The sequence below is a fragment of the Sphaerodactylus townsendi genome, linkage group LG11, assembly GCF_021028975.2.
Source record: "Sphaerodactylus townsendi isolate TG3544 linkage group LG11, MPM_Stown_v2.3, whole genome shotgun sequence".
Classification (NCBI taxonomy): domain Eukaryota; kingdom Metazoa; phylum Chordata; class Lepidosauria; order Squamata; family Sphaerodactylidae; genus Sphaerodactylus; species Sphaerodactylus townsendi.
In genome coordinates, this window is record NC_059435.1 from 30,670,028 (window position 1) to 30,695,412 (window position 25,385).

The 25,385-nt window shown below is 41.3% G+C and overlaps 1 pseudogene; it reads left to right on the top strand.

The window, feature by feature from the left end:
* The first annotated feature begins 18,323 nt into the window (after positions 1 to 18,323).
* The window catches only part of LOC125441273, a 30,198-nt pseudogene continuing 23,136 nt past the window's right edge, over positions 18,324 to 25,385 (top strand).

A 25,385-nucleotide genomic window follows, 5' to 3' on the forward strand; every position in this document is an offset into this window, starting at 1 on the left:
TATCCAGTACCCCCAATTGGGGGAAACAGCATCACTTTCAATGTTTCAAAGGAGAATCTGGGCTCCCTAGGTTAAACAAGTGATGCTGGAATCCACCCCCAAACAGCATCATTTTCAATGGTGTTTAAACTAGGGAGCCCAGATTCTCCTTTTAAATCCACCTTAAAGGGAGAATCTGGGGTTCCCAGTTTAAACAACATTTGAAGTGATGCTATTTTGGGGTTGATTCTCTCCCACCCTGAAACAGCATCACTTGCAATGTTTAAACTGGGGACCTCAGATTCTCCCTTTGCATCCGATGTCAAAGCCCGGGGAGGGATTTAAAGAGGAGAAAATCTGGGGGGGGGGAAATTTGGGAGGTGCCTGCTGGCAGGGGTGCAATTGTTAAGCTAGCAGCACCAAACTTTCAGGGTACATTTAGGAGACTCCCCTAATGATACCACCCAAGTTTGGTGAAGTTTGGTTCAGGGGGTCCAAAGTTATGGACCCTCAAAGGTGTAGCCCCCATCTTCTGTTAGCTCCCATTGGAAACAATGGATGATGGGGCAACCCCTTTGGGAGTCCATAGCTTTGGACCCCCTGGACCAAACTTCACAAAACCTGGATGGTATCAGTAAAATATCCTCCTGATGATACCTCCCAGGTTTGGTGAAGTTTCGTTCAGGGGGCCCAAAGTTATCGACCCTCAAAAGTGTAGCCTCATCTCCTATTAGCTCCCATTGGAAACAATGGGGGATGGGGCACCCCCTTTGGGAGTCTATAACTTTGGATTCCCTGAACCGAACCTCACCAAACCTGGGTGATTGCATCAGGAGAGTCTCCCAAAACATCCCTGAAAGTTTGGTGCTGCTAGCCTAAAAAACTGCGCCCTCTGCAGGCCAAAAATGCAAAAACACTAAAAATACAAAAAATCCCACAAACAAACCTCCGCCCCCCACAGGGCTGCGCCCAGGGCAACTGCCCACTTTGCCCAATGGGAGGAACGCCTCTGCAGAGGCCCTTACCATACAGGCCAATAAACACAGGTTAAGGGCAAGAGAAAACCCAGGTTGGGGTGGGGGGCTTTGCATGGATCCCGGGTTTTACAAGAATCGTGATTTCTGCTATTCTTTTGTTTTAAGGCGCCGGCTGTGAGGCGCATTATGCAACTGTGCTCCCCCCACCCCAGCTCCCATCTACGGAGCCACACAAACACTGCTGGCTCCAGCAAATCTCTGGGGGAGCATGTGTGCCTGCCTGCGTAGCTGAGCTTCAGAGGGAGGTAAGTTTTTTAAAAGTTTTTTTAAAAAGCACTTCCTGTGAAGGCACATGCCCTGGCCGATGTGAACAGCCTGGGGCTATGCCAGGTTCGTTTATCCTGGCTGTAACCTGGTCTAAATTTGCTGTGCGGAAAGGGCCAGAGTGCTGTGGGGTATGAAAGACTATGGACTGGATCCTGCACAAGGACCATGCAAGGATTGCCGATCTTCCTGGATTTCCCCTCCCTTCAGCCATTTCTGACCCTGAGAAAGTGTATTCCTGGGCTCTTAGGATTGGCATGGAATAATAGCCATGAAAATAGGGAAGATACATTGAGGAGCTCAGCTCTTACAAGAGGCAGGAGGGAGCATTTTTGACCCCCCCCCCATTCCTTCTAACATACCTTAATTGTAAGCATTCAGAGGTTGTGATTTTGTTGTTTTTATTGGCTTGCTATATTTTATATGGAATTGGTATTGTATTATTATTATGGATGTGAGCCACCCTGAGCCCAGCTTCGGCTGGGAAAGGGCAGGATAGCAAGCCCAATAAATAAATAAGTAGATACTGTAACCTCCTGACCCAAAGAAAGGAAACAATGGGGAACATGTGGTGGCAATTAGCACGCTGTGAACAACAGATAACAAAAAATCCACCCACACTAGGCTACTGCATCAACATATTTAAAGGTATCAGAGTAAACACATATATCCAAACAAGACACAAAAACAAGGCACAACAGCAACGTGATAACAGCATACAAGCCACAAAACGGAATGAACAGAAATGAACAAAAAGTTGCAGGAGAACAGGTAAGTCCAGTAAGTCCAAGTGAGTAACACTACAAGATGAGTGTGCAGAAATAATAAATTTTTATTTGGATTCACTGGCTCCCTCCTCGTCCTCCTCTTCTTCCTGGATGTCTGCATCAGTATGCAAGGATTGATGGTGGCCACTGAGGGGGGGGTCACCCCTTCTGCCTTTCCTCCCCCTTCAGTTCCATATCATCAGCTTCCTCCTTCTCCTCCTCCTTTCTGGACACTTGTATCATCAGGCAACAGTTAACAGTGCATTTGCAGCCGCCAGCAGTCACAACCCTTCCTCAAGGAGGGGCCAGTTTTCACACCTGCTCCTTCTCAGGTAACTGTAGGTGGTATAGTGATTAAAATTATTCACCAGTGGATGAGAAGGGCAAGCATGCCAGAGAGTGAGTAACCACCACATCTCGCTGCTTTGCTTGTGTTGGTTTTTTCCCCAAGCCGTGTGTGTGGCAATTGGCTGGAAGTTTACTGTGCATGGCGATTGGCTGGAAGTGAGTCCTTGCCACCCTGGCTAGCCTTTTGTATAATAGGATGCCAAATGTAGGATTCACCACCTTCAACAGCTAAAGAAAGTGGATGAAACTTCTATGATACCACACTTATGTTGTAACTGTAGGCAAAAAAAAAAGAACACTGAAATGTCCACAGCATCTCACAGACAGCACGTAGAGCAAAACAGCACATCTATGCAACCTTCACTCATTTTTGCTGAGATTGGCCTGAAAGTAGGCCTTTTACAGACTGTACTCAGAATATCAAATAAGTTCTACTTATTTTCTTTACCAAAGTCCAGGTGGCACGTAGCTATAGTTGGTGGTTGTCATAACTGCAAGTGGAAGAGATCTGCCATCTCATAAAGACACTCCCGTTAGTGCTTTGTAGAATCAATTATGCCAGAGTTTGTCTGTTGCAGAAAAAAATAAACAAGGATTTTATGGTCCCTTAAAGACTAACAAAATTTTACTGTAGTACATACTTTCAAGGCTCAAGTTCCCACAAAAATTCTTGATGGAATAAAATTTTGTTAGCCTTTAAGAGCCCTCATGGCTCCTGTTTATTTTTATAGAATCAGAGTTTTTTCCCCTTGAAAGTTAAAACAAAGTTAAATGGACCTGGTTGAAGAAATCTCTGCAAACATACTTGGGAAGAAAACTCCAGTTTTGCAAGAATCAAAGATAGATGTCTCATTTTTGTTTCTAATCTTGATTGAACAAGGGCATAGATCAAGATAGCCATGGTGTATGCTAATCTCTTAATCAGATAAAGATGTTAAATAAGATATCCTAGAAATAATTATCAAAATAGTGCCCGCTGTTTCCACAATATGCACTGTCACTACTGTTTGACCTGTACCCCTTTTTACAAATTAAATAATTTGAAATTGAAATGCTGGATGTAGTATCTTTGCTATGTTGGTTACTTATTTCCTGCAGCTTCTCAGTATTCCCAGTCTTCAGCCACATTGCCTTGCTTTGAGCTTTTACATCCTCCAGAAATTGTTGGCTGGGAATGGAAGCGGACATTATGATTTCATGTATTAATGATATACTAATGATTTAGATGTACCCATAAACACAATCTGCCTAACAAATGTTGTTATGCTATTTCACCCCATGGATCAGTAATGACCCGGTGCTTGCACAAGGTACCACCTCTACCTCATGATTAACTTCTATTCAAGACAGCTTGAATGTGATGGAAAACATTCTGTATGAATTTGTTGATATTAGATTGTCTCTCAGGGCATAGACACTGGCTGCTGTACCACCTCTTTCTACACAAAAGAAGCCTAGACTGGTCAAAGCTCCACCTGCACCACTATAATCTGTGATCAGTGGTGGAAATTCCAGTAGAGCAACTAATTATGAGTTCTTTGCAATAACCAAGAGGAAACTGAAAATGTGAGTCCACAGTGATGGCATAAATTGAAACCAAAAATGTTGGTAGCATTACATAAAAGCTGGTAACGTTTCACATTTAGCATTCAAAAATCTACATTTTAAACATACATATAGATGCCATTTGGCAGAACTGCATAACTTTGGACAAAATTAACAGAAATCTTGTGGTGCCCCAAAGACCTAGCCTCAAGCTTTCAAAGGCTGGAGTCCACTTGTTCATATGCACTAAAAGCGGATCCTCTCTTAGCAGACATATGCATACAAAGGTTTTGAAAAAGAACAAGGTTGTAAGAAGAGCAGGGTCAAAGGGCAGGTGAAATACAAGTAAAGAGTGAAGAGGCACAATTATGGAAACTACAAATGCATTCAGGAAAAACATAGCATAGCGACCATCCTCAGTTACAGTAACTGGAGTGATAACACAATTTCCCTCATTTTGCCTAAGTTGCCAAGTACTTATATTGCCAAAGGAATCCCCATGTTTTGAAGATACTGTCCAATTTTCTCATGAATTCTAAGCATGGAGATGACAAGTCAACTAAGTGTATGTCTGTAATGTGTACCATACGATTCATAACTGAAAGCTTACTGATAAAGAGTAACACCATATTGCCCCTAGGCCCCTAGCTTGTGATTAATTTCAGATTTACAAAGGGATTTTGTGAGGGATTTCTTTAAGAGTTTTTCTTTTTCAACAGTACATAGCACTGTTTGTGATCTCCTAAAACCTTTCCAGAGATTAAAGATAATCCAAGTGGGTGGTAAGAACAAAGAGAAGTGTTTATGAGTGATTGGGTGCACCTATAAGTTGTGAATTCTGTATAGAAGTCAAAGAGTCCTGCAGTGGGGGAGGGAGAGATGCAAGAAGCTATCTGTGTTTTGCAGTTGTCTTACTTCTGCACCTTTTTTAAAAAAAAAATAAAAGAGGTGTTAGTGGGAGACCTCCTTGGTTGGAGTTATTTTATAACATTAGATGCACCAAATAATACAAAGTGTTCTCCTTGACTTTTGAATTTTTTGTCTGCTTTTGATTTGTCATAGCTTCTGTCATTGTTTTAAATACATGTTTTGTGTTTTAATATTAAACTGAAGGCACAAAAAATTGTATCATGCATTACAACAAAGGTGGAAAAAAAAATAATGATGTTCCCTTTTTTTAACAAAATGAAAATGTACATGAATTAATCACTGACCTGTACATTGTAATCAATTACAGTTAAATAGATCTTATGGCGAAGTCTCAGATAGCTTTAAAAAGCAGTGACAAATTATCATAAAAAGATAATAGACCATGGGGTGCATGTTTGAGAATTGTAAATGACTGCAACAGTACATTAAATATGGATCACGAGAAAGAAAATAAAACCAATGAGAAAAACTTTGATGTTGCTTTACAGAATGCATAAACAGCAGTAAGTACACTTTTTAATAGAAAGCTCTTTTAAAAATTATATCAGTTGAAGTTTTCACCTATCATACCTGTTCATGATAGCAGCAGTGGCGTAGTGGTTAAGAGCAGGTGCATTCTAATCTGGAGGAACCGTGTTTGATTCCCCGCTCTGCCGCCTGAGCCATGGAGACTTATCTGGGGAATTCAGATTAGCCTGTGCACTCCCACACACGCCAACTGGGTGACCTTGGGCTAGTCACAGGTTTTCTGAGTTCTCTCAGCCCCACCTTACCTCACAGGGTGTTTGTTGTGCGGGGGGAAGGGCAAGGAGATTGTAAGCCCTTTGAGTCTCCTACAGGAGAGAAAGGGGGGATATAAATCCAAACTCTTCTTCTTCATAGTTGTCCCAGTGTTCCTTTGGCAATATCATGTACTCAGCTAACAAAGATGTTTTACTTGAAAAAAAATTCTTGAGATTTTTTTAAACAAATGTAATTTTTTTAAATTAACAATTAACAAACAAGATTTGGAGCTCTTGAAAACATCAGAGTTCGCTTACTGAATGTCAACATGAAAACATTTTCACTTGGTGCTGAAAGGGGGCAATGCAGTGATGTAACAATTGTTTTATGTAGGAAATTCTGCAATTAAGCCTACCTTTATGCTCCAATAGATCTACATGCAGGGGGATATATGGGGTCAAATGTCTCTGGGCTGTGGACATTTAGTCACGTGGGGGGCTGAAAATCACCCCCACACCAGGAGTGAGCTTCAAATAATTTAACCACTGGTTCCAGTGGTGGGATTCAAATAATTTAACAACTGGTTGTTTACAAGCACCATTTTAACAACCGGTTCTGCCAAAGTGGTGCAAACCTGCTGAATCCCACCACTGCCCCACACCCCTCCTTCTTTCCCCCAGGTCCATACGCTGACTTCAAGACCAGTGCAAAAAAAGTTGTTTGGTCATGGTGCGGGAGGGCGGCCGCCCATATGGAACGGGGGACACTCAGTTTTTGCACTGGGCTACATTTTCCCTAGATACACCTCTGTCTACATGCAGTAAATATGAATGAATACAATATTCAAAAGTCTGAAGAGATAGTAGGGAACACATAAGAGAATATAAATTCTGAGGTCTCAAGATCTCAGGCATCCCATGAGTATGGCCTGAAAGCAATTAGTTCACTGGTACAACTAAGCCAAATCTAGGAGTGATGCAATCCTTACTCCAAATCTAGGAGTGATGCAATCCTTATTCCCATTCCCCTTATTCCCCCATTTCAAGTGAAGTAAATAATAAATAAGAAAACTGCAAAATTCAGTGTTGAAATTTCATTGCCATCCTGTTCAAAGGGTGCCAACCATTGCTGAACCTATGGGCATCTTTGGATTTTGAGAATAAGTAATGGGTGCCAGTGCAAAATGGCTTCCATGAGGTGTGTGGCCAATCACGATTCTTTAGGAAGTTCCAAGTCAAGCATGGTCCAATGGTGGGAGCAACTGTTTCTAAAGAGATGCTTTCTACGGACACAAAGGCAATGCCTTTGTGGACACCGGGAAATACACTGGTGGGGTCTAAGGACTCTATACTGGGGATTGCTGTTAAGTTAGACAGTACCATTGATAAACTAAATGCTACCAAATCCCCTGGCCCAGATTGCATTCATCCAAGAGTTCTTAAAGAGCTCAAGCATGAAATTGCTGATGTCCTCACATTAATATGCAACTTATCCCTGAAATCAGGCTCCATTCCTGAAGACTGGAAGATGGCCAATGTCACACCAATCTTTAAGAAAGTTACAAAGGGGGGACCCAGGAAATTACAGGCCAGTCAGTTTGACATCTGTTCCTGGTAAATTAGTAGAATCTATCATTAAAGATAAAAATTATTAAACATGTAGAAAAGCAAGACCTGCTGAGGAAGAGTCAGCATGGCTTTTGTAGAGGCAAGTCCTGTCTTACAAACTTACTAGAGTTCTTTGAGTGTGCAAACAGACATGTGGATAAGGGGGAACCAGTGGACATTGTCTACTTGGATTTCCAAAAGGCTTTTGACAAAGTTCCTCACCAGAGACTGTTGAGAAAACTCAGCAATGGAAGAGATAAAGAGGGGAAGTCCTCCTATGGATTAAAAACTGGTTGAGGAACAGGAAACAAAGGGTGGGTATAAATGGGAAGTTCTCACAATGGAGAGATGTAGGGAGTGAATTGTCCCCAAAGAGTTACGTTTTGGGACCAGTGCTCTTTAACTTATTCATAAATGACCTGGAAGTAGAGGGTGGAGTAGTATGGTGGCCAAGTTTGCAGATGATACCAAGGTATGTAGGTTGAGTAAGACCACCACAAAGGATTATTGTGAAAAGCTCCAAGTGGACCCGATAGAATTAGGTGAGTGGGCTAAGAAATGGCAAATGCAGTTCAATGTAGCTAAATGTAAAGTGATGCACATAGGGGCAAAAAAATTAGCTTCACATGCACGCTTCTGAGGGTCGAAGTGCTAACAGTCACAGACCAGGAAAGGGATTTAAGGCGTCTTAGTTGATAGTTCAATAGAGATATCCAACTCAATGCATGGTAGCTGTGAAAAAAGGCAAACTCTATGCTGGGGATAATTAGGAAAGGAGTTGATAATAAAACTGCAAGGATTGTCATGCCCTTATATAAAGCAGTGAAGTGCGAGCGCGCTTGAATTACTGTGTCCAGTTCTGAGTCATACGCATCTCAAAAAGGATATCTCGAAGAGATAGAAAAAAAAAGAAAGTGCAGAGAAGGGCAATGAGGATGATTGAGAGGATTGGAGCACCTTCCGTATGAGGAGAGGCTGCAGCGTTTGGGACTCTTTAGTTTGGAGAGGAGACGTCTGAGGGGGGATATGATTGAAGTCTATAAAATTATGCATGGGGTAGAAAATGTTGACAGAGAGAAATTTTTCTCTCTTTCTCACAATACTAGAACCAGGGGGCATCCATTGAAAATGCTGGGGGGAAGAATTAGGACTAATAAAAGGAAACACTTCTTCACGCAACGTGTGATTGGTGTTTGGAATATGCTGCCCAGGAGGTGGTGATGGCCACTAACCTGGATAGCTTTAAAAAGGGCTTGGTTAGATTTATGGAGGAGAAGTCAATCTATGGCTATCAATCTTGATCCTCCTTGATCTCAGATTGCAAATGCCTTAGCAGACCAGGTGCTCAGGAGCAGCAGCAGCAGCAGCAGGCCATTGCTTTCACATCCTGCATGTGAGCTCCCAAAGGCACCTGGTGGGCCACTGCGAGTAGCAGAATGCTGGACTAGATGGACTCTGGTCTGATCCAGCAGGCTAGTTCTTATGTTCTTATGTTCTTACCAACCCATAACCACTGCACCATACTGTTTTGAATTAATAGCATGGTATTTACAATTGCAGTGATTTTCTAGAAATGTGTATTCTTTGCCTTTGTTCTTTCTGATTTTACCAATTATTATGCTTTGAAAAGAAAAAAAGCAACATCATTTGGGTGTGGGAGAGGTCTTCTTGGTTCAATCGTTTTGGTATTCTTGAAATAATGAAGAAGAAAAATGATGGGGTTGGATAACCGGATTCTGAAAAACAAATTCCTGACTAAAAGAAGACATTAAATTTAACAGACAAGAAAATCAGCTTGTTTTTATCCATAATTAGTGCTGCTGTGTCAGAAACTTTTCTAAATGGGAGGGACCAATTTCAATTTTGATGTACTGATTGCTTTCAGATGCAAAGTAATTCTAATGAAATGTCCCTGGAGTGCTCTGAAAATCCTTAAGACCGAGGAGTTCCCTAGGAAACAAGAGATGCATTTCCAAGCATTCTAAAGCTCGGATGGCTGACAGCCAGTTCAACTGTAAGCATCATTGATAGAAGTTAATATGCTCCAGCTCAGAAGTGAATCCTTTGGTGGTGCAGAAGAAAAGAGGAGTAGCAACTTAAAAGTGGTGAGTTTATGACTACATTAAGACATCAAGAACTTGCCTACACTGTAGCTAAATGCACTCTTGGATAACACTAACTCACAAGGCTTCTGGGGGACTCTTTTCCCCCAACTGGGCCAGACTCAGACTGTCCTGGGCATTTGTCTATCTTTTTCTCTGGCGTAGGCTTTCCATCCACTCTCCTCCCCAGCTGGTTCTTTTCTCCTCCTTATAGGCCTGGACGAACAGGTGCTGGAGCTCATCACCCCCACCCATCATACTCTCATAAACCCATGGGAAGTAGTCCCTGTCTGGACTTTGCTGGGTTCCCACTGTGTGGGCTGAACTTGAACAGATATATCTACTATTTTGCCATAGCAGCATGAGAAGCAAACTCTGCATTCACACAGAAGTTTTTTCCAAATGTCAAGAAGGCTGCCTGTCACATTTGTGAATTTTCTATGCTTCCTGAGCTGTCTCTGGAATTGGAGAACAGAGTTTCCTTGTCTGCCATTTTCCTCAATTGTCCTTCAACACACTTTGGCCTTTTTTGCACACTTCTTTTTCTTGGCTTTAAATGTCTTTTTCTGTTGGTTTTTTTTCTTCAAAAAATATGCACACATTACCCCCTCTTCAGCATAGACTCCACTTTCACTCGTATTGTGCCATGCGTTTTATGAATGCTCACAAAAGCACAACACCAATATACCGGTATGCAAAAATAAATAACCCACATAATACAGGTAATAATACTGATTGTATGCTGTTGATGGCCTGGTTGATACCACATATGATATTTGATAGGGAAGTGAAACAAATGTTTGAGGAAATTCCTCTGCTTAGCTGAGTGGTGTGAAGGACTGCATGACAACATTTCTTCTTAAGAGTGCAGCTCTGTCTCAAGCAAGGCAGTGTTACATTCATAAAAGGCTAGGAACAGGATTGGCTGTGGGGGCAGAAAATTGAGGAGTCTGCCCGGGCTCCATTTTCCGCCCCACCACTGTGATGGTGTGAGGAACCTGCTTTTCTGATAAGGCCTGCCTTTTCTCTGACTGCAGCAGCACTGCTCCTCTTTTCCCTTAGTGCAACCTTTAATCTAGCAGTGCTGACATGAGATTGCTCTTTGGGGGTAAAAGACAGAGGAAGACTCTGGGAAGCCATACTAGTGCCTCTCTCCCCAGACAAAATAAGCAGGCCTTGGGTACTGTTGTTTTGGAAGGTCATTTTGGTCCCACACTGTTTGCACTTTTTTTTTTTTTTTAAAAAATTACCACCAGAGATTAATAGAAGAGATTACTGTACAGAAACAATCATTAAGAGAACAAAGGGAAAGCTTCAATAACTATCCTCTTTCTATGGCGGCCCAAAGAATCTGAGGGAAAGAGGCAGAGGAGCCCGTGAGTGAGGAGCTCTCGCCCGTAACCCCACCAGCTCCCGCCACCATGCCCTGGAATGTCCCTGCCATGCACCTGCATGCGCCCGGTGCGCTACACCCCCTCCCCAGCCCTCTTGGCGCTACGCCACTGGGGAAGAGCGCTCTTTCTGTGTGGGCAAGAAACGTCTGCACAAGGCAGAGGAAAGGAGGAGTACTCCGAATGCTTCATTCATCTATCTAGAAAAACCTTTAGTCCTCCCTGAGGCTAACATGAGCATGTACAGCCCCATGTGTGCCTACACAGAAGCAATAATAAACTTCATAGTTAAAATTGTCATATAAAGTAACCTCCTGCCTCCCTTCTCTCCTTTGTTCTGTAAACAGCCTTGGGGACAACACCAGACACAGCTTTTGCCAGGAGTTTTGGAGTTTGCCAGGTTTAACTGGTCACAGACTAAACAGGTAGAGACTAATGCTAACAAAATGGCGGTTGAAAAGCTTTGTGACAACAGAGAATAACTGGGTGGGAGCCTACCATAAATTAAGACACAAAACATTAAAAGTCCTAGCCTTATGCTTCCATGCAACGTCACTGCAACTGGTTTCCTGGGTCACAAGTGAAAGGAACATTCCTCAGATATCTGAATGAAATGTACACATCATTCTAAACATCTCAGCTCTTGTTTACCCCCTTAGTCTAGGAATCTTGTTTAAGTTACTTTAAGGTGTGACTCGGAATGAAAGCATTTATGTTAGTAATTGGGTGTGGACATATCCTCCAGACATTTACAGTCCATGCAAACAATAAGGATTGTGTGTTTTATTTCTCAAGTAGCAGATAGTATTTCTAAGAGATGATATAATATACAATTTCTTTTGAAGAGTTTAAATAATGGTACCTTGTAACTGAGATCTGAACCATGTTTTTCGACCATGTGTTGGAGCTTTATAAATGTTGGAAGAGAATCCATCGTTGATGTTACATCAAGGTATAATTCCTTGTTCAGTCATGTAGTGGAACCCCTGAAATTTGTGTTTAATTTAAAGGATGTTCCTATATTTTAAATTACATGGTTTTTTTAAAAAAAAATCAAATATTCTCTTAATCTGATTTTCAATGAGATTAAATTAGTGGAGCTGCTCTGATGTGAGAGAACAAAGTGTGTCCCTGGAAATTGCTCTTCCTGTATGAGCATCACAGTCTCCTGCAAGAAATGTCACAAGCTGTACAGCTGAGGAAAAAAAAAGATATTTTTGTTAAATATTTTCAAAATGAATAATTGTCTCACTTGATCAGCTGAAGAATCAAAGGGCTTGAAATGAAACAGTCTTTCCTCAGTCAGTAAGGTCATCTTCAGGCAAACAAAGTAACAAGAACAGATAAAATTAAGACTTGCAGATTTTTCAGTTTTAAATTAGTCAAAGAGTCTTTTCTTTCAGATGAGAAGCCATAAGGAGTTGCCTCATGCCTTTATCTTGCTCATTTAGCCCTCAAAGAAATATTTCCCTTTGATTTTCTCTTGAGCATCAACAGGGGATGGAGCTTATGGGTTCTGCCTGACCTCACAAATGTCAACATCACTTTTGAGATTTTGGTGATGGACAGACTTCATCTCTAAGGTAATTCTTGTAGGAATGCAAAGAGACAGAAACTAGATTCATTCCAGAGTTCTGGTTTTACCGTAAGATTACAATAACTATAATCTGTTATTACCTACACTTTTAGCATACTTTAATTCCACACCTTTCCCCAAAGTTTGTAAGAAAGAGCATACTTAGGTCCACCCTACTAGTTTCTTCTAAAACAACAATGCTATATGAGGAGTAGGTTAGGCTGTGAAAATAAAAAAAGAGTGGTAACTGGACAAAGGTCACCCAGTAGGAGTTTGATTACTGAGGATCTATTTGTTTACTTCATTTTTATCCCTCCTTTGTGTCACAGAGTTAGTATTGAAACTAAGGAATCAAAAGGAGTCCTAAGAGTATTTAATGTTGATTAGATGTGCTGCATTTTTAATTTGGTTATATTCTTGAGTTTAAAATAAAAATAGAGACTTTCCAAATAAATGAACAAAACACAAAAACAAACCAGCTTTTTCAAGTTCAGTGCATCCCCCTCACGAAGGTTAAAGGATGCACACCAACTCTGCGCCAACTGCTTTGTCAGTTGTTGCTGAGAGGTAACACTGACATTAATTTTTTGTTTCCCTGAACAGATAATTTCATGAAGCTGAAGACACTGCATTGCTTGACATATTCCTTGCCACATGGTAGGTATGACTTCATGGTCATGTCATAGATCTTAATTCAAGACAGGAGTGAGTCCTGTAATCTGATTTCCAGTTCCAAAGTTTGGTTTGGGAAGATTTCAACTATTAATAAATAATCTGAAGATGTGCAGTGTTCTTTGATCATCATGACTGTCTAACTACAGACTGCCCCCTGTCCATTTTAGGGAAAATGCAAAAAAGTGAAGAAGAAGAGTTGGTTTTATACCCCACTTTTTATCTACCATTAAGGAGTTTTCAAGCTGCTTACAATTGCCTTGCCTTCCCCTCCCCATAACACCTTGTGTGAGATCGGATTGGAGCTGAGAGAGTTCAGAGAGCTGTGACTAGCCCAACAGGCTTATGTGTGGAGGAGTGAAAGAGAATCCAGACAGGTCTGACTTCCTGGTAGGCATGGATTGTGGCAGCATATATATATATTAATGAATCGCACTGGGGCATAAGCATATTTGCATCTCTTCTACTGGCTTGGTCTTGGTGTTTAGCAGTAGATGGGGTGAAATATGTTCATTTGTAGACAAAGATCACAGGGGTTTTGGCACACTCTAGAGAAATTTCCCAGGAATGCAAAAAATGTGACAATGTAAATTAGCAAAATGAAAGAAAGAAATCACTTTCCCAAAACAATTTGGTAAGAAATGCTGATTGGGAGAAAAGCAGGATGTTACTTTTGAAAAGTGAGGGATGAGCATGCTCAATGTGACACTGAAGGCAGTTAAGTATTGATGGGAGGGGAAACAGAGGGGAACAAGGACATTTTGAGGCTTGACCCTTTAATAGCTTACAGTACTGTAGATATTTAGGTTGTGGAGAAATTCACCAACTTGTTCAGTTTCTTTTATTACCAACATTTATCCATCATCAATATTGCATAAATATTAATCTTGGTTTTTTTTCTGCTTTCATCCCCAGCCCCATCCATACTGCACCGTGGAAAGCTATCCCACTGCACCCTCTGAAAGAACTTGGGAAAATAGGAGGATTGAAGAATCACTGAAATGTGAAACTGAATTAATGAGTGTTTATAGTGACACAGGAGCATCTGTACTACCTTCAAATGGTGAACCACAGGAGGAGGTAATTAGCACTGGATCATTTGCTAGAATGATCACATGCCAAGAAGAGCAGGCTCCAAGCCCTCCTATTAGTTGTGCAGAAACAGAAATTTCTGCTGGTGCCACATTTCGTACCTGTGCCTGGCAAGCTTGCAAAATTCTTTCTTTTCCATAGCCATGTCTTCCTCAGCATCTAAGTCAGTCACTTTTAATTAAGCAGTTTCAGCACTCATTTTTAACTGTAGAAATGCAAATGATCCAGAAAATCAATGTGGCATAGATGAGTGGACTACAAAGACTGGAGTTGAAATCTCATTTAACTATGGAATTCACTGTGGGTCAGTCACACTCTTTGAACCTTTACTGCATTGCAGGGGGATGGACTTGATGACTTTGGGGTCTCTTCCAAATCTATGATTCTATGAACCTACCTCCAGAGGCGTAGTTCCAAGGGGACAGGGGATGCGCAATGCACCAGGTGTGCGCCCCTGTGGGGGCGTGGTGGGGGAGTTCCAGGGGCATGGCAGGGGTGTTCCGGGGTGGGGCGGAAGATGCCCCAGTGCGCTGGGCGCTTTTCCTCCTTGCTACGCCTCTACCTTCCTCACAAGGTTATTGTGAAGATAAAATTGAGGAGGGGAGAACCATGTACAGTGGCCTAAGCACTCCAAAGCAAATAAAATAAGTGCTAAATAATGCTAAGAGTCACTGGGCTTAGAAGTCATTTGAGTGAATCATTCTGCAGAATGTAAAGGGCAAAGTTACTGTGGTCATTTTGAGAGCATAATGTTGGCCTTTTCAGTTCAAAACTGAACAAATGTGCCTACAAACTAGCAACTTTGTAAACCAAAAAGTCTTTTCAGCAAGGAACACTCCTCCATCATTCCACACAACTGTTTCCATTTGTATGTGCTTGTATGCAGAACACTTCTGAGCAACATCTGAATTTCAAGAGAGACTATTAACTGATTTTTTTAAAAAAGTTTATGTTCTGCAATTTCATTTACTAGGATGAACACTTAAATTCAAATTATTTGCTACTACCATTTAGGGTATTTTTTTCCTTCAGTGGGGCAGTTTCATCAAAAATAATCAAGAGTTGTTTGGCATCTTAAAGGCTAATAAAATTCTATTTCAGCATATATTGGAACAAATGTGTGAGTCTTTAAGGTTCCACAAGAATCCTGTTTTATTTTTCTAGCTGTCAGTATTATTCTATATATTAGATATTTCAGAATTTGGTCCTATCATTTCAATCATTCTTCCAAGGGTTTGCCTACCTTTAAATCCATAGTGTTAACACTATTGGTTATAAGGTGAATTATAGCCATTTGGGTGCAGGAATTCATGCTCCATCTTGTCACACTCTACTGCACATTATATTTAATTAAAGTTTCTTCTCAGTCCATAAAAGAAACCAGTATGGTAAAGAGAGTGCCACACCAGGCCGGGGGGGGGGGGGGTGCTCCAGGGTTCCTTCATTAACTAACATATGTATTTGTTTAGAACTGAAAATAAGCACTAACAGACAGAATAGTATTTTAGTTATTGGCTTTATACTGTCTAAGATTGTTCTCCCCTTTAAAAAGAGGAACTGTTATATTCCTTTCTATGGGCTTAATGACTGCTGGGCCAGGTATTAATCATCCATGCTTTGCAGGATCTGTTTTAGAAGGTGGTGTGGTTTCCTCAGTGGAAACTAGGACCACTTCTCTTTTCAATTCCTCCAAAGAAAGGATATGGGGTGTGTATGGAGGGAAGGTGTTCTGTCAGGGGAAAAGCTGAAGGATCACTAATCTGCTACCTTCCTTTCCCTCTCAGCTTTCAGGCATCATCTCTCCTGCCTGTCCCAGTAAAGCGGCTTAGAAGGAAAAAGGCAGATCTACTGACTCATGGAGGTGTGGAACATTATAATAGCACCTTGAACTGAGCCCAGACGGCAACGGGGAGTTGGCGCAGTTGCTAAAGCATAAGAAAATTAGATGTGGCCTTCCAGTTCATCCTATATCTCCAAGTTGCCAAGGCCCAATTTCTGAACACATAACTTTGGAAAATGCACAAGAAAGGTGTGAAATTCCAGAGCAGCACCCATGTTAAATGGTTGCCTCAATCCCCAGAAGGAGATTTGTGCTACCTTAAAGATTAGCAGCCTTTTTTGAAAGCAATCTTAAACAGGTCTACTCAAAATCCTACTTAGTTCTATTCAAAGGGGCTTACCCAAAGAAAAGTGTTGTGGCATAAGAAAAGTGTGAAAAGTGAGCTGTCTTGTGTCCTACAGTTCTTATGTATCACATTTGTTTCATTTTTCTTATTGAAAAATTAGACCCCAGCTCTTCCCATTCAGCACTGTGTTCTAGCCTTTGTTCCTGGTACATTGAGTCTCTATTATTTGCCTTTGGGGATGCCTCATTAAAATTTTGTTAGTATAAATTGTTAGCTTTGTCATTCTTCAGGGTTCAGCTCCTTTCTCTGAATCCCAGAGTGGAGTGTGGACCTTTCTTGTTGCTAATGTGTATCCATGTAAATACATGTGCATAGTATGCAGCCTGCTGTTTCACAGGTTGCAGCTGCTGAGGTAGATTTCGAGTTGTTGATAATATATTGGAGGACAACTGTGTTTTCTTCATTTATTTTTAACCAAAGTATCCATCACTCTCTTGTCTCTTTCACCAGTCGAGGACTGGGATACTGCAGAGTAAATGAACGTAGCAGGTTGTGAAGACCCTTCAACACCAGTTAAGAGTGGGGTTTGCAAGGGATCTTTAATACAAAAATAGGGGCTATGACAAGCACATTTCTACTTTCATCTCTGGAATGTTGAAGTATATTTATAAATACCCCCTTACAGATTTTATTCTCACAACAGCAGCCCATGATTTGCTCAAAATCACCCACTGTGGCCTTCATTAGGGAGAAAGAATTTGAACTCAGTTCTCATAAGCCCAAGTATAACCCATGATTGACTACAGCACCCTGTCTCTGACCACCAAACTTTCTCCAATCTTGTGGAGAACCAGTCTGACAGCATTACTCTCGTGTATAATAAGGGACTTTGATACTAAAGCACCAAACATATATTTCTTTTTCACAGATTAAAGAGAGTGCTAAATGCAGTGCTTTATGCTAAATCATCTAGAAGGCACCTTTTTTTTGGTAGAACTTAATTTTATTTATACCCTGCTTCTTTCCCCAGTGGGGATCCTAGGCAGCTAACCATTCTCCCTTCTGCCATTTTATCATCATAACCCTGTTAGCTAGGTTAGGCTGAGAGAGACGGTGTAACTGGTACAAGGTCACTTAGCAAGCTCTCGATCAACTATCCTGAAAATAAATGGACCGGTAAGCTTCTGCCACATATTAAAACCCAGTCCTTGCTGTCCATATTAAGAACTTCCACTTTTGATGTGCTCAGTCACTACTGCAGACCAGGGCTGTCTTAACAGCATTACAGGCCTCCAGGCAAAGCAGTGTATGAGATGCGTACATATACATGCATATGTGATTGCAGAGGTGACCATGATGCTAAATCAGAGGCAAATGCCAATGTCCACTTGTTATAATAAAAATTAACAATATTGTTCATTATCTTTAGTAAAATCCATGCCAAATATGCATTTTCCAATAACAAATATTTACAGTTTAGTATAGTATTTATTTATTGACAGCAAGTCACAACATACAGATTAGCATGGGGCCCCTATGCTCGTGGCAACTGCCCAGTGTGCCCATGCATTAAGATGGCCCAGCTGCAGACTCAGATCGATGGAGACAGTTGTTGGCCTGACGGAGGGAATTTTGACTTTCGAAAGTTCTTGTTGATCTCTAAGGTGATCCCAGACTCGGATCTAGCTCTCAAATCTGCCAGTCACTCACCCGTATGCACGCACTGAACAGATGAAAAACCCCATTCACCTTCCCTCTTTTATCCACCCTGGTAAGTGATCTAGAGGAGGCCCTTTTAGCTAGCATTACAAGCGATACAAATAAAGGTCACTCTATGAATTGTTATTAACAATAAACAATAACCCTATTTTAAGGCTAAACGTGTTCCAGCCACATCATCTCCTCGCGAACGGCCTGGCCCATGTCATCGAAGAGGTTCTTGGCTATAGATCCGCAGCCCCGCTTGTGATCCCCCCCCCCTCCCCCTTTTCAGATCCTTAACACTGGGTTTGAAGCGAGTGAGGCTGACCGACTGTCAGACGATCCTTCTAGGCCTTCATTGGCCGAATGCAATGGCGAGGCGGGACCTCCTCCTCGCGCAGGCGCAGCTCTGCCCTCTTTCTTTTTCGACGCCCCTCCCCATCCTGCGTTTCCTTCCCCCTCCTTTTGCTGCCTGCGAGCGAGCCGCTGTTGTTGTCAGTAGGCTTCGCAGCCCGCCGGGGACGCGGGGAGTGCCGGCGCAGTCCGTTGGGCGCGCGAGACGTAGAACCTAAGGAGAGCGGCGCGAGCCCCTCAGCACCGCCAACCGCCCGCGGGAGGGTTAAATTGTTTGTTTGCCGCCGCCGCCCGAGTCGCTGAGGAGGCCACTGCGCGGTGGCTGTTCCCTGTGAGGAAAGCGGACCGGTGCTGAGCAGAAGCGGCCGCTTTCTCATGCGGGGAGCGGCGGGAGAGACGCGGAGGGCCGCCGCCGCAGGGAAGACGGCTGCTCCCACCGCTGCCGACATCCTGAGTAAGTGGACGAGGGCGGGGTTGGGGAGCCGAGCCTCGGGCTGGGCCTTCCTCGGAGCTTTGGCCGGGAGGCAGGTGCCGTCGCTGTTGAAAGACGCCGGGTGTTTCTGAGGGGAGAAGGGGCGAGCTCCAGAGGCCTCCCGCTTGTCATCCCCCTCAGGCCAGACGCGGCGCCGTTGGCAGGGAGCTGTATCCATGCCCAGCTTTGGGGTGTGTATCTTGTCACAAACACACACACTCACCCTCCCTCTCTACCTGTTTGCGACAGACCGGTGGAGAGGGACGCGCGGATGCGTTTTTGTGTTTGAGAATGGGATTCTTCCAGGGACTAGTGGGATGGATGGATGGTGTATGTGTGTGTGAGAGAGAGGGGTGCATCAGCATTTAAAGCGTACACAATCATCATGCTGCGCTGGAGGGTGAAGTCGAGTTCACCTTTTCTCTTTCATCTTTAGCGCGCGCACTCGTCCCCCCCCCCCCCCTTTGCAGGACAAGGGGAGAAAGGCGCTTTCTTTATTCCTTCCCCGCGCCTTTGGATGAACATTCATTCAGTCAGGTTTATGTGCTGGCTGATAAGAAGTTCTTACACTACAGCTGCAGATCTTTTGGGGGGATGACACTGCATCTTATTCTTACAAGCTAGGTATGCGGAGCCAACAGGTTTGCCCGGGGTGAGCAGAACTGCCTGTTTATTTCCCTTCTAATGGTGCAGAGTGGGTCTGCCGCAAAGAGAAGCCCTCTGTATTGCCTTCTTTGGAAGTAGCTGCAGGAGGTTGTCCTGCCAAAACACATTATTGCACAGATAATCTCTTCAGCAAACAGCCATTTTTTTGGTAAACTATTACCCACCCTCCTGTGCTTTATGGGCAAGCATTTCGCATAGAGTTCTTTTTGCTTAGGGGTTGTTGGGGGTTTTTTTGCTGTGTTATACTAGCACCGATGAAGCAAATTGGTAGAGAAGCATTGCACTTATTTTAACTAATGAATAATTAAAACACTGAGTGGCTTAAAAGAACCTGTGTTTATTACAGTGGGGCAAATTCACATGGTTTATCTTCAGTAGGTGTCTTTTACCTCTGTCAAGTTATGAATTGGAACTGTAAGATATCCTGTTCTTGTATTAAGAAAGAAACTGCATTTGGTTTGTATTTGAGTGTTACTTGATTTGGGGTGTGCCGTGTTGGAGATAAATATTTTTCACTGACCACCTAAGACCTAGGTAGTTAAAGCCACAGCTATAGCTCTGTGATGGTCTACTATGGATGTGAATTCCTTTCAAAGGATTCAAATCAAGTTCTGTTTAAAGCCTGCCCTCTAGTGCAGCCATTCTTACTCATAAATGCTACTATATTTATATAGTGCTTGTTAGGAATTCACAATGCTGGATGCTTGCTGTAAAAAAGTGGGAAAGAGTTCAGTAGAGTAAGTCATGCACTTTTCCAAGCTGTTTTTGAAAATATCCACAAGTACATATTGTTGAATGTACATACTTTAAATGTAGTTACTTTATTACAATGCTTCAGTCAGTTATCTAGACTGAAAAATAACTGGACATTGATGGTACATTTTAGTTTTTTGCACCGTCATGGAAATGTACATTCTGACTTTTACAGAACTTGGTTGACTTAACAGTTGCCATATAATTTTTAAAAAATTAACAGCACAACTATGCTTATGGCAATTTGTTGAACATTTTCCTAGAATACATTGAAAGATATTAATTACGTGGAAGAATTAGATTCAATACTATTCAAATGCAACCTGAATGGGTGAAGACTCTGATTCCAGATGAAAAAAAGAAAATTTAGAACCATAATTAACTTTATATAGCCAGTGTGGGGACTCGTTTTACTTATTGTAATGTCCAAGTAAAAAAGTAAAATGAAGATATTAATTTTCCAAATGCATGTGAATAATTACTGATATCTTCTAATATATAAGCTTATGATATAGAGATTGCAGTAATTACTTTATTGTCTATAATGTTTAGAGATCACCTCCTGACAAGGTGCTGTAACTTGTACCTTGTACTCTGATAATTATGTCAGCTTTTGTGCATTCAGCATTGAGTTGAACTCAGCATTCTTATCTCATTTTTCTTTGTGCTTTGAGAACAGTTCTTTAAGTGTGCTCTTAGTGTCAGGTGTTTTTTTGTTTTGCTTGATTTCACCTTTGTATTTTTCCCCTGTCACTTTTAAATAAACACAAGAAAGTGGTTTGCTTGTAGTGTTTGCATGATGCCCCAAATTACTTTCACAGTATTGTTTCCCACTCTATTGTCTCTTCTAGTTCTGCCATATAATTTGGAGGTAAGCACTTAAGTTATTAGAGAGGAAAGTCGATGGGGCAGATAATTTATCTTTTGTCCTTCCTCTGCAGTGGTGAGTAAGCCATAATGCCTAAACATGGTTAATCTCTATGGGTGCATAGTAATGTTTGACATACATAGTGCCCATATGTATTTTTTAACATTGAAGTGGCATAAAACCTGTAGAGCAGCCTTCTAATTAAGCACTTGCCTGTGGTAAGAATTGCTTCCAAGAGACAGAGTAAGATGTGCTTCCTTCAGACCTGTGCTACTACTCGTCCTTAACATGCACAGCCGTAGTATAATGTTTTCTTACTCAGCTTGGAGAAATTCAACATTTCACTAGGGTGGCTTCTTGTTCTTTTTTCTCCTTTTTCCATTATGGAAAAATATTATTTGAACATCTAACCTCCCTTTAAAGCCCCCAACTTCTGTGAGCTGGTTTTCTGGTTGAGGTGCTCATATAAATGTTTCAAATTAATAATAGTACTTAAACAACTTACAGTTTACTCACAAGTGAAGCTACACTATGTTTTCTCTAAATCCATCAGAGTATCAGCAAGTTATGCAAGAAAGTTATAAAGTACATAGCACTGGACTTCCAGCATGGGTGACAATGTTGGTGGGGCAGCAAATGGAAAAGAGGGAATAGAAGTTATGTTGAGGTTTTCTTATGTATATTTGAATACATTTTATATGAACCATGTAAAGCTTCTGAAACCTTCCACAGCACAGGTTACTCCAGTGAGTGGATCTGGTTGTTGGGTTTTCATTTTGGAACGCAATAGTGTACCTAACTTTTTACTGAATAGTTGAAAGTGTGGCGTGCATAGTAAACACAACTTGCTACAAATCACATATAAATTATTCCTAGTTTGATTATTAATTATTTACGTTATAGTCTGGCTTTCCCCTGTGGCTCATGGTGGATTAGAAAATTTAGTAATGCAGTAGGAGCAGTATAAGACTTATTAAACATTATAATAATACTGGATTACAAAGTTAGAAAACAATGCAATAAAAACAACATAAATATATAATAAGAAATGCAGAAACTGGATTGCAAAAATTAGACAGTGCAGTAAAATGAGAAATTCATACAAAAAGTAGTGCCATAAAAATGCAGCTCTATTCCCTTTGTAAAAATACATTCTGAGCAATTTTGTTTTATACATTCTGTGGAATAGTAGAAGCGTGAGAGCCTTCTTGGCCCTCTCAGTCTGTTCATTCCCCAAAATAAGGGCCACAGCAGATAATGCTCAGTTAAAGGCAACTGCTGACCTTACCCATTTGCAGGGTGGCACTTTCAGGAGACTTTGCTCACATGAACACAGCTGTTGCAGTGGAACATACCACAAGAGGAACTCCATTAGATATGTGGGTCCTAGGCCATGAAAAGGGCTTTGTAGGTGATAAGTCAGAACCTTGGATTGAAGCCGGGAACTAATTGGTATACATTATACCTTGTGTGGCTCATTGCCTGCAGCAAACATACTAAGAACTGTGATTAACTACATCAGTATAATGTTGTGGTGAGTGGCATATTTAAAGTTTATTCCAGGTCAAAGAGATTAGAAAGATAAGGGGAAAACAATGCAGTAGTACTAGCCCATGTACCCTAGAGTCTTACATGTCAGTCTTGCATTAACTGGGTAAGTCAACTGTAGCACATTAGGAGTATCAAAAAAGGAGTTATTCTCAACCAATCTGTAAAAAAGCTTCTGTCCATTCACTTCTACTGTTTTACTTGCTACAGCTGAATAGAGGGTGACTAGCTACTCTTACGCTCTATGCAGCTAAGCAATACCACTGTAGTTGCTGTTTAGATTAATAGTGCTAAAGTGTGTTAGGACTAGTATTTAAGCGGTCTAGAACATTTGCAGACTGCTAGGTGTTTGACTTCTGTTGACCTTTTGGAGATTCTATACACATGAATAACCTTCAGACCTTATAGTTAGTCTAGTAGGAATTGAAAAATATCAAGAAATGCTGTTTAAAACTGTTCTTGGCTACACAAAGGGTTTTCTTTGGCTTGACTTTGAAATTGCACTGAATTTTTTGTTGTAGTTTGGTTCATTTGTTCATTTGCACATGTCATCTTTCCTTTTATATCTTTGGGACAAAAATGGTAAGGCATGTCAGTATTTTAAAAAGGAAGCATGAGAATTTGGAACTAGTAGATTGTGACAATAGTTTGCTATAAATATCATACAATAGCAATTGCCTGTTTTTTTCAAAAAGCCCTCTTGTGGTCCAGGGGGAAAATGCAGAGCAAATGCTGGCTGGTAGAAGAAAGTGTGCACACAGCTGCTAAGGCGATGAACTGAATCAGGGAAAATGTGTCTGCATTCACAGCAGTGATGGCTGGGAAGTAGAGAATTTTTGGTGGAAGATACCACATACGCAGAAAATTACTGTGATGGTACTAATTTACATGTTTGTACAAGCTGAGAATTAATATTGGGACATAGAAATTCCAGCATTCTTTAATCAGGCGTTCCTTAGGCTCACTGAATTTATAGACCATTCTTCCATCAGTTTCTACTACTTTTTTATTTTTGAGGCTATTTTGCGTAGGATATTAAAAATTAGGCTTTTCCCAGAGTTTGCTGTTGCATGACTTGACCATGCCAAATCATGGATTCATTGTTTCAAGGAAGAGAGTGTATGGCAGATAGAAAGCAAATGAAGAATAAGACCAGATTGTATTGCAGATTTCATGTTCCATTTTAAACAGAAAAAAGTTTGCATTTGTGGTTTGTGAAAATGAGTTGCAAGTCCACAAATTATAATGAATTGTTTGTGTTCATGATAAACATTTGTAACTTTGTTACATATAAAGTATATAGTGAGGCAGATTAACAGTTTAGTTCAGTGTATAAAGTTACATATAGTAGGATAAAATAATTTATAACACGCTCCTAAACATACTACTTTGAATTCAAGTCTCATTGATTTAGTTGGGATTTCCAATAGAAAGGCACTTGTATGTAAGTTTAGTATCTCATTTTCTAATCTGTCTATTTCACAAGTGTGGCCAGACCTAAGAACATCTAAATTAATGAATTGGGACCCCCCCCCCCCCCCCCAGTTTACAGAAAAATCTTTAAAAGTTGCACAAATTATATTGGGGGATTTAAACCCCAGGAAAAAATCTTATAATTTTATATTTGCGTTTACACAGATAACTTGGTGGGCCTGTTGCTGATGTGGCACCTCTGGAGGGTATTGTCTGCTGCTTAGGGTGCTCCTGTCACCAGTATGGGAAGGAAGTGGGCTGGTGGGCAGAAAATGCATGACTGCTCCCACTGTGGAAGGGGAGAGCCGCTGTTGCTACTATGAAGAGGACAAAGTGATTGGTTGGCCAGGAGAGCCACTGCTGCTGTAAGGTTGGGGTAGAGGGGGGAGAAGAGGATGAACAATAGTGTTCTTCTGCTAAGAATCAGTATGCCCTTGGCCTGCACCAAAAGGCCAAGGACATGCCAAGTTCATGGACAATGGACTCCACCCAGACAATGGACTCCACCCAGACACAGGATTTGCATTCACCAATACTACTGCTGCTGGGAATGCAAATGCGACTACAAATGTAAATGGACTGATAACCCCATTCCAAGAATACAACACACTCAAATCCACACTCCCTTGCATACATAGCAAGTTCCACCCAAACAGGTAGTGATTGGTTCCCCACCCTGGGACATGGACAATATATACCCCACTAAACTTTCCCTTCTCACTATACACAGTGTATAACATACTTCTCTCTGTGATACACCTCTGAAGATGCCAGCCACAGATGCAGGCGAAACATTGGGAACAAGATCTACCAGATTACAGCCACACAGCCTGGAAAACCCACCACAACCAGAAACTATCCCGTTTCCCATGAGACCAAAGTATCAAGGGAAAACCTAGTTACCTACTCGGCATGTGAAGCCATAAAGCAAAGATCAAGGAAAGAATGTCTCAGAATGGCAGTGATAACAAATAGCAGACTGGTTACATATATGTTGTAGCAATTACATTGAGCTAGGAATGCATCTCAATCAATTAGATACAATAATTCTGAGCATTTTTTTTCAAATTGTGAATTTAATATCTTTCATCCATAAGGATTCCCATTGTTGAAAAGATATTTCTGCTTGAAAGTTTCATCCATTTCGCCATATACTCTTTCACTTGTTGTTTTTTGTTTCATATTTTAATAAGAGCTTATATATTCTTCCTAGCAAATGTTGTTTTTGTTGTGTAAATTCTGTCAATTCCCTTAATATTCCTCCTGACACTTTCAATTCTTAATCTTGATAATATTTGAAAATATAGCAACCATTGTATTTCCTTTTCTTCACCTTTCACCTCTTACCATGATTTAATTTGTTCTTGTGGCTGTTATTTATATAATGGGTG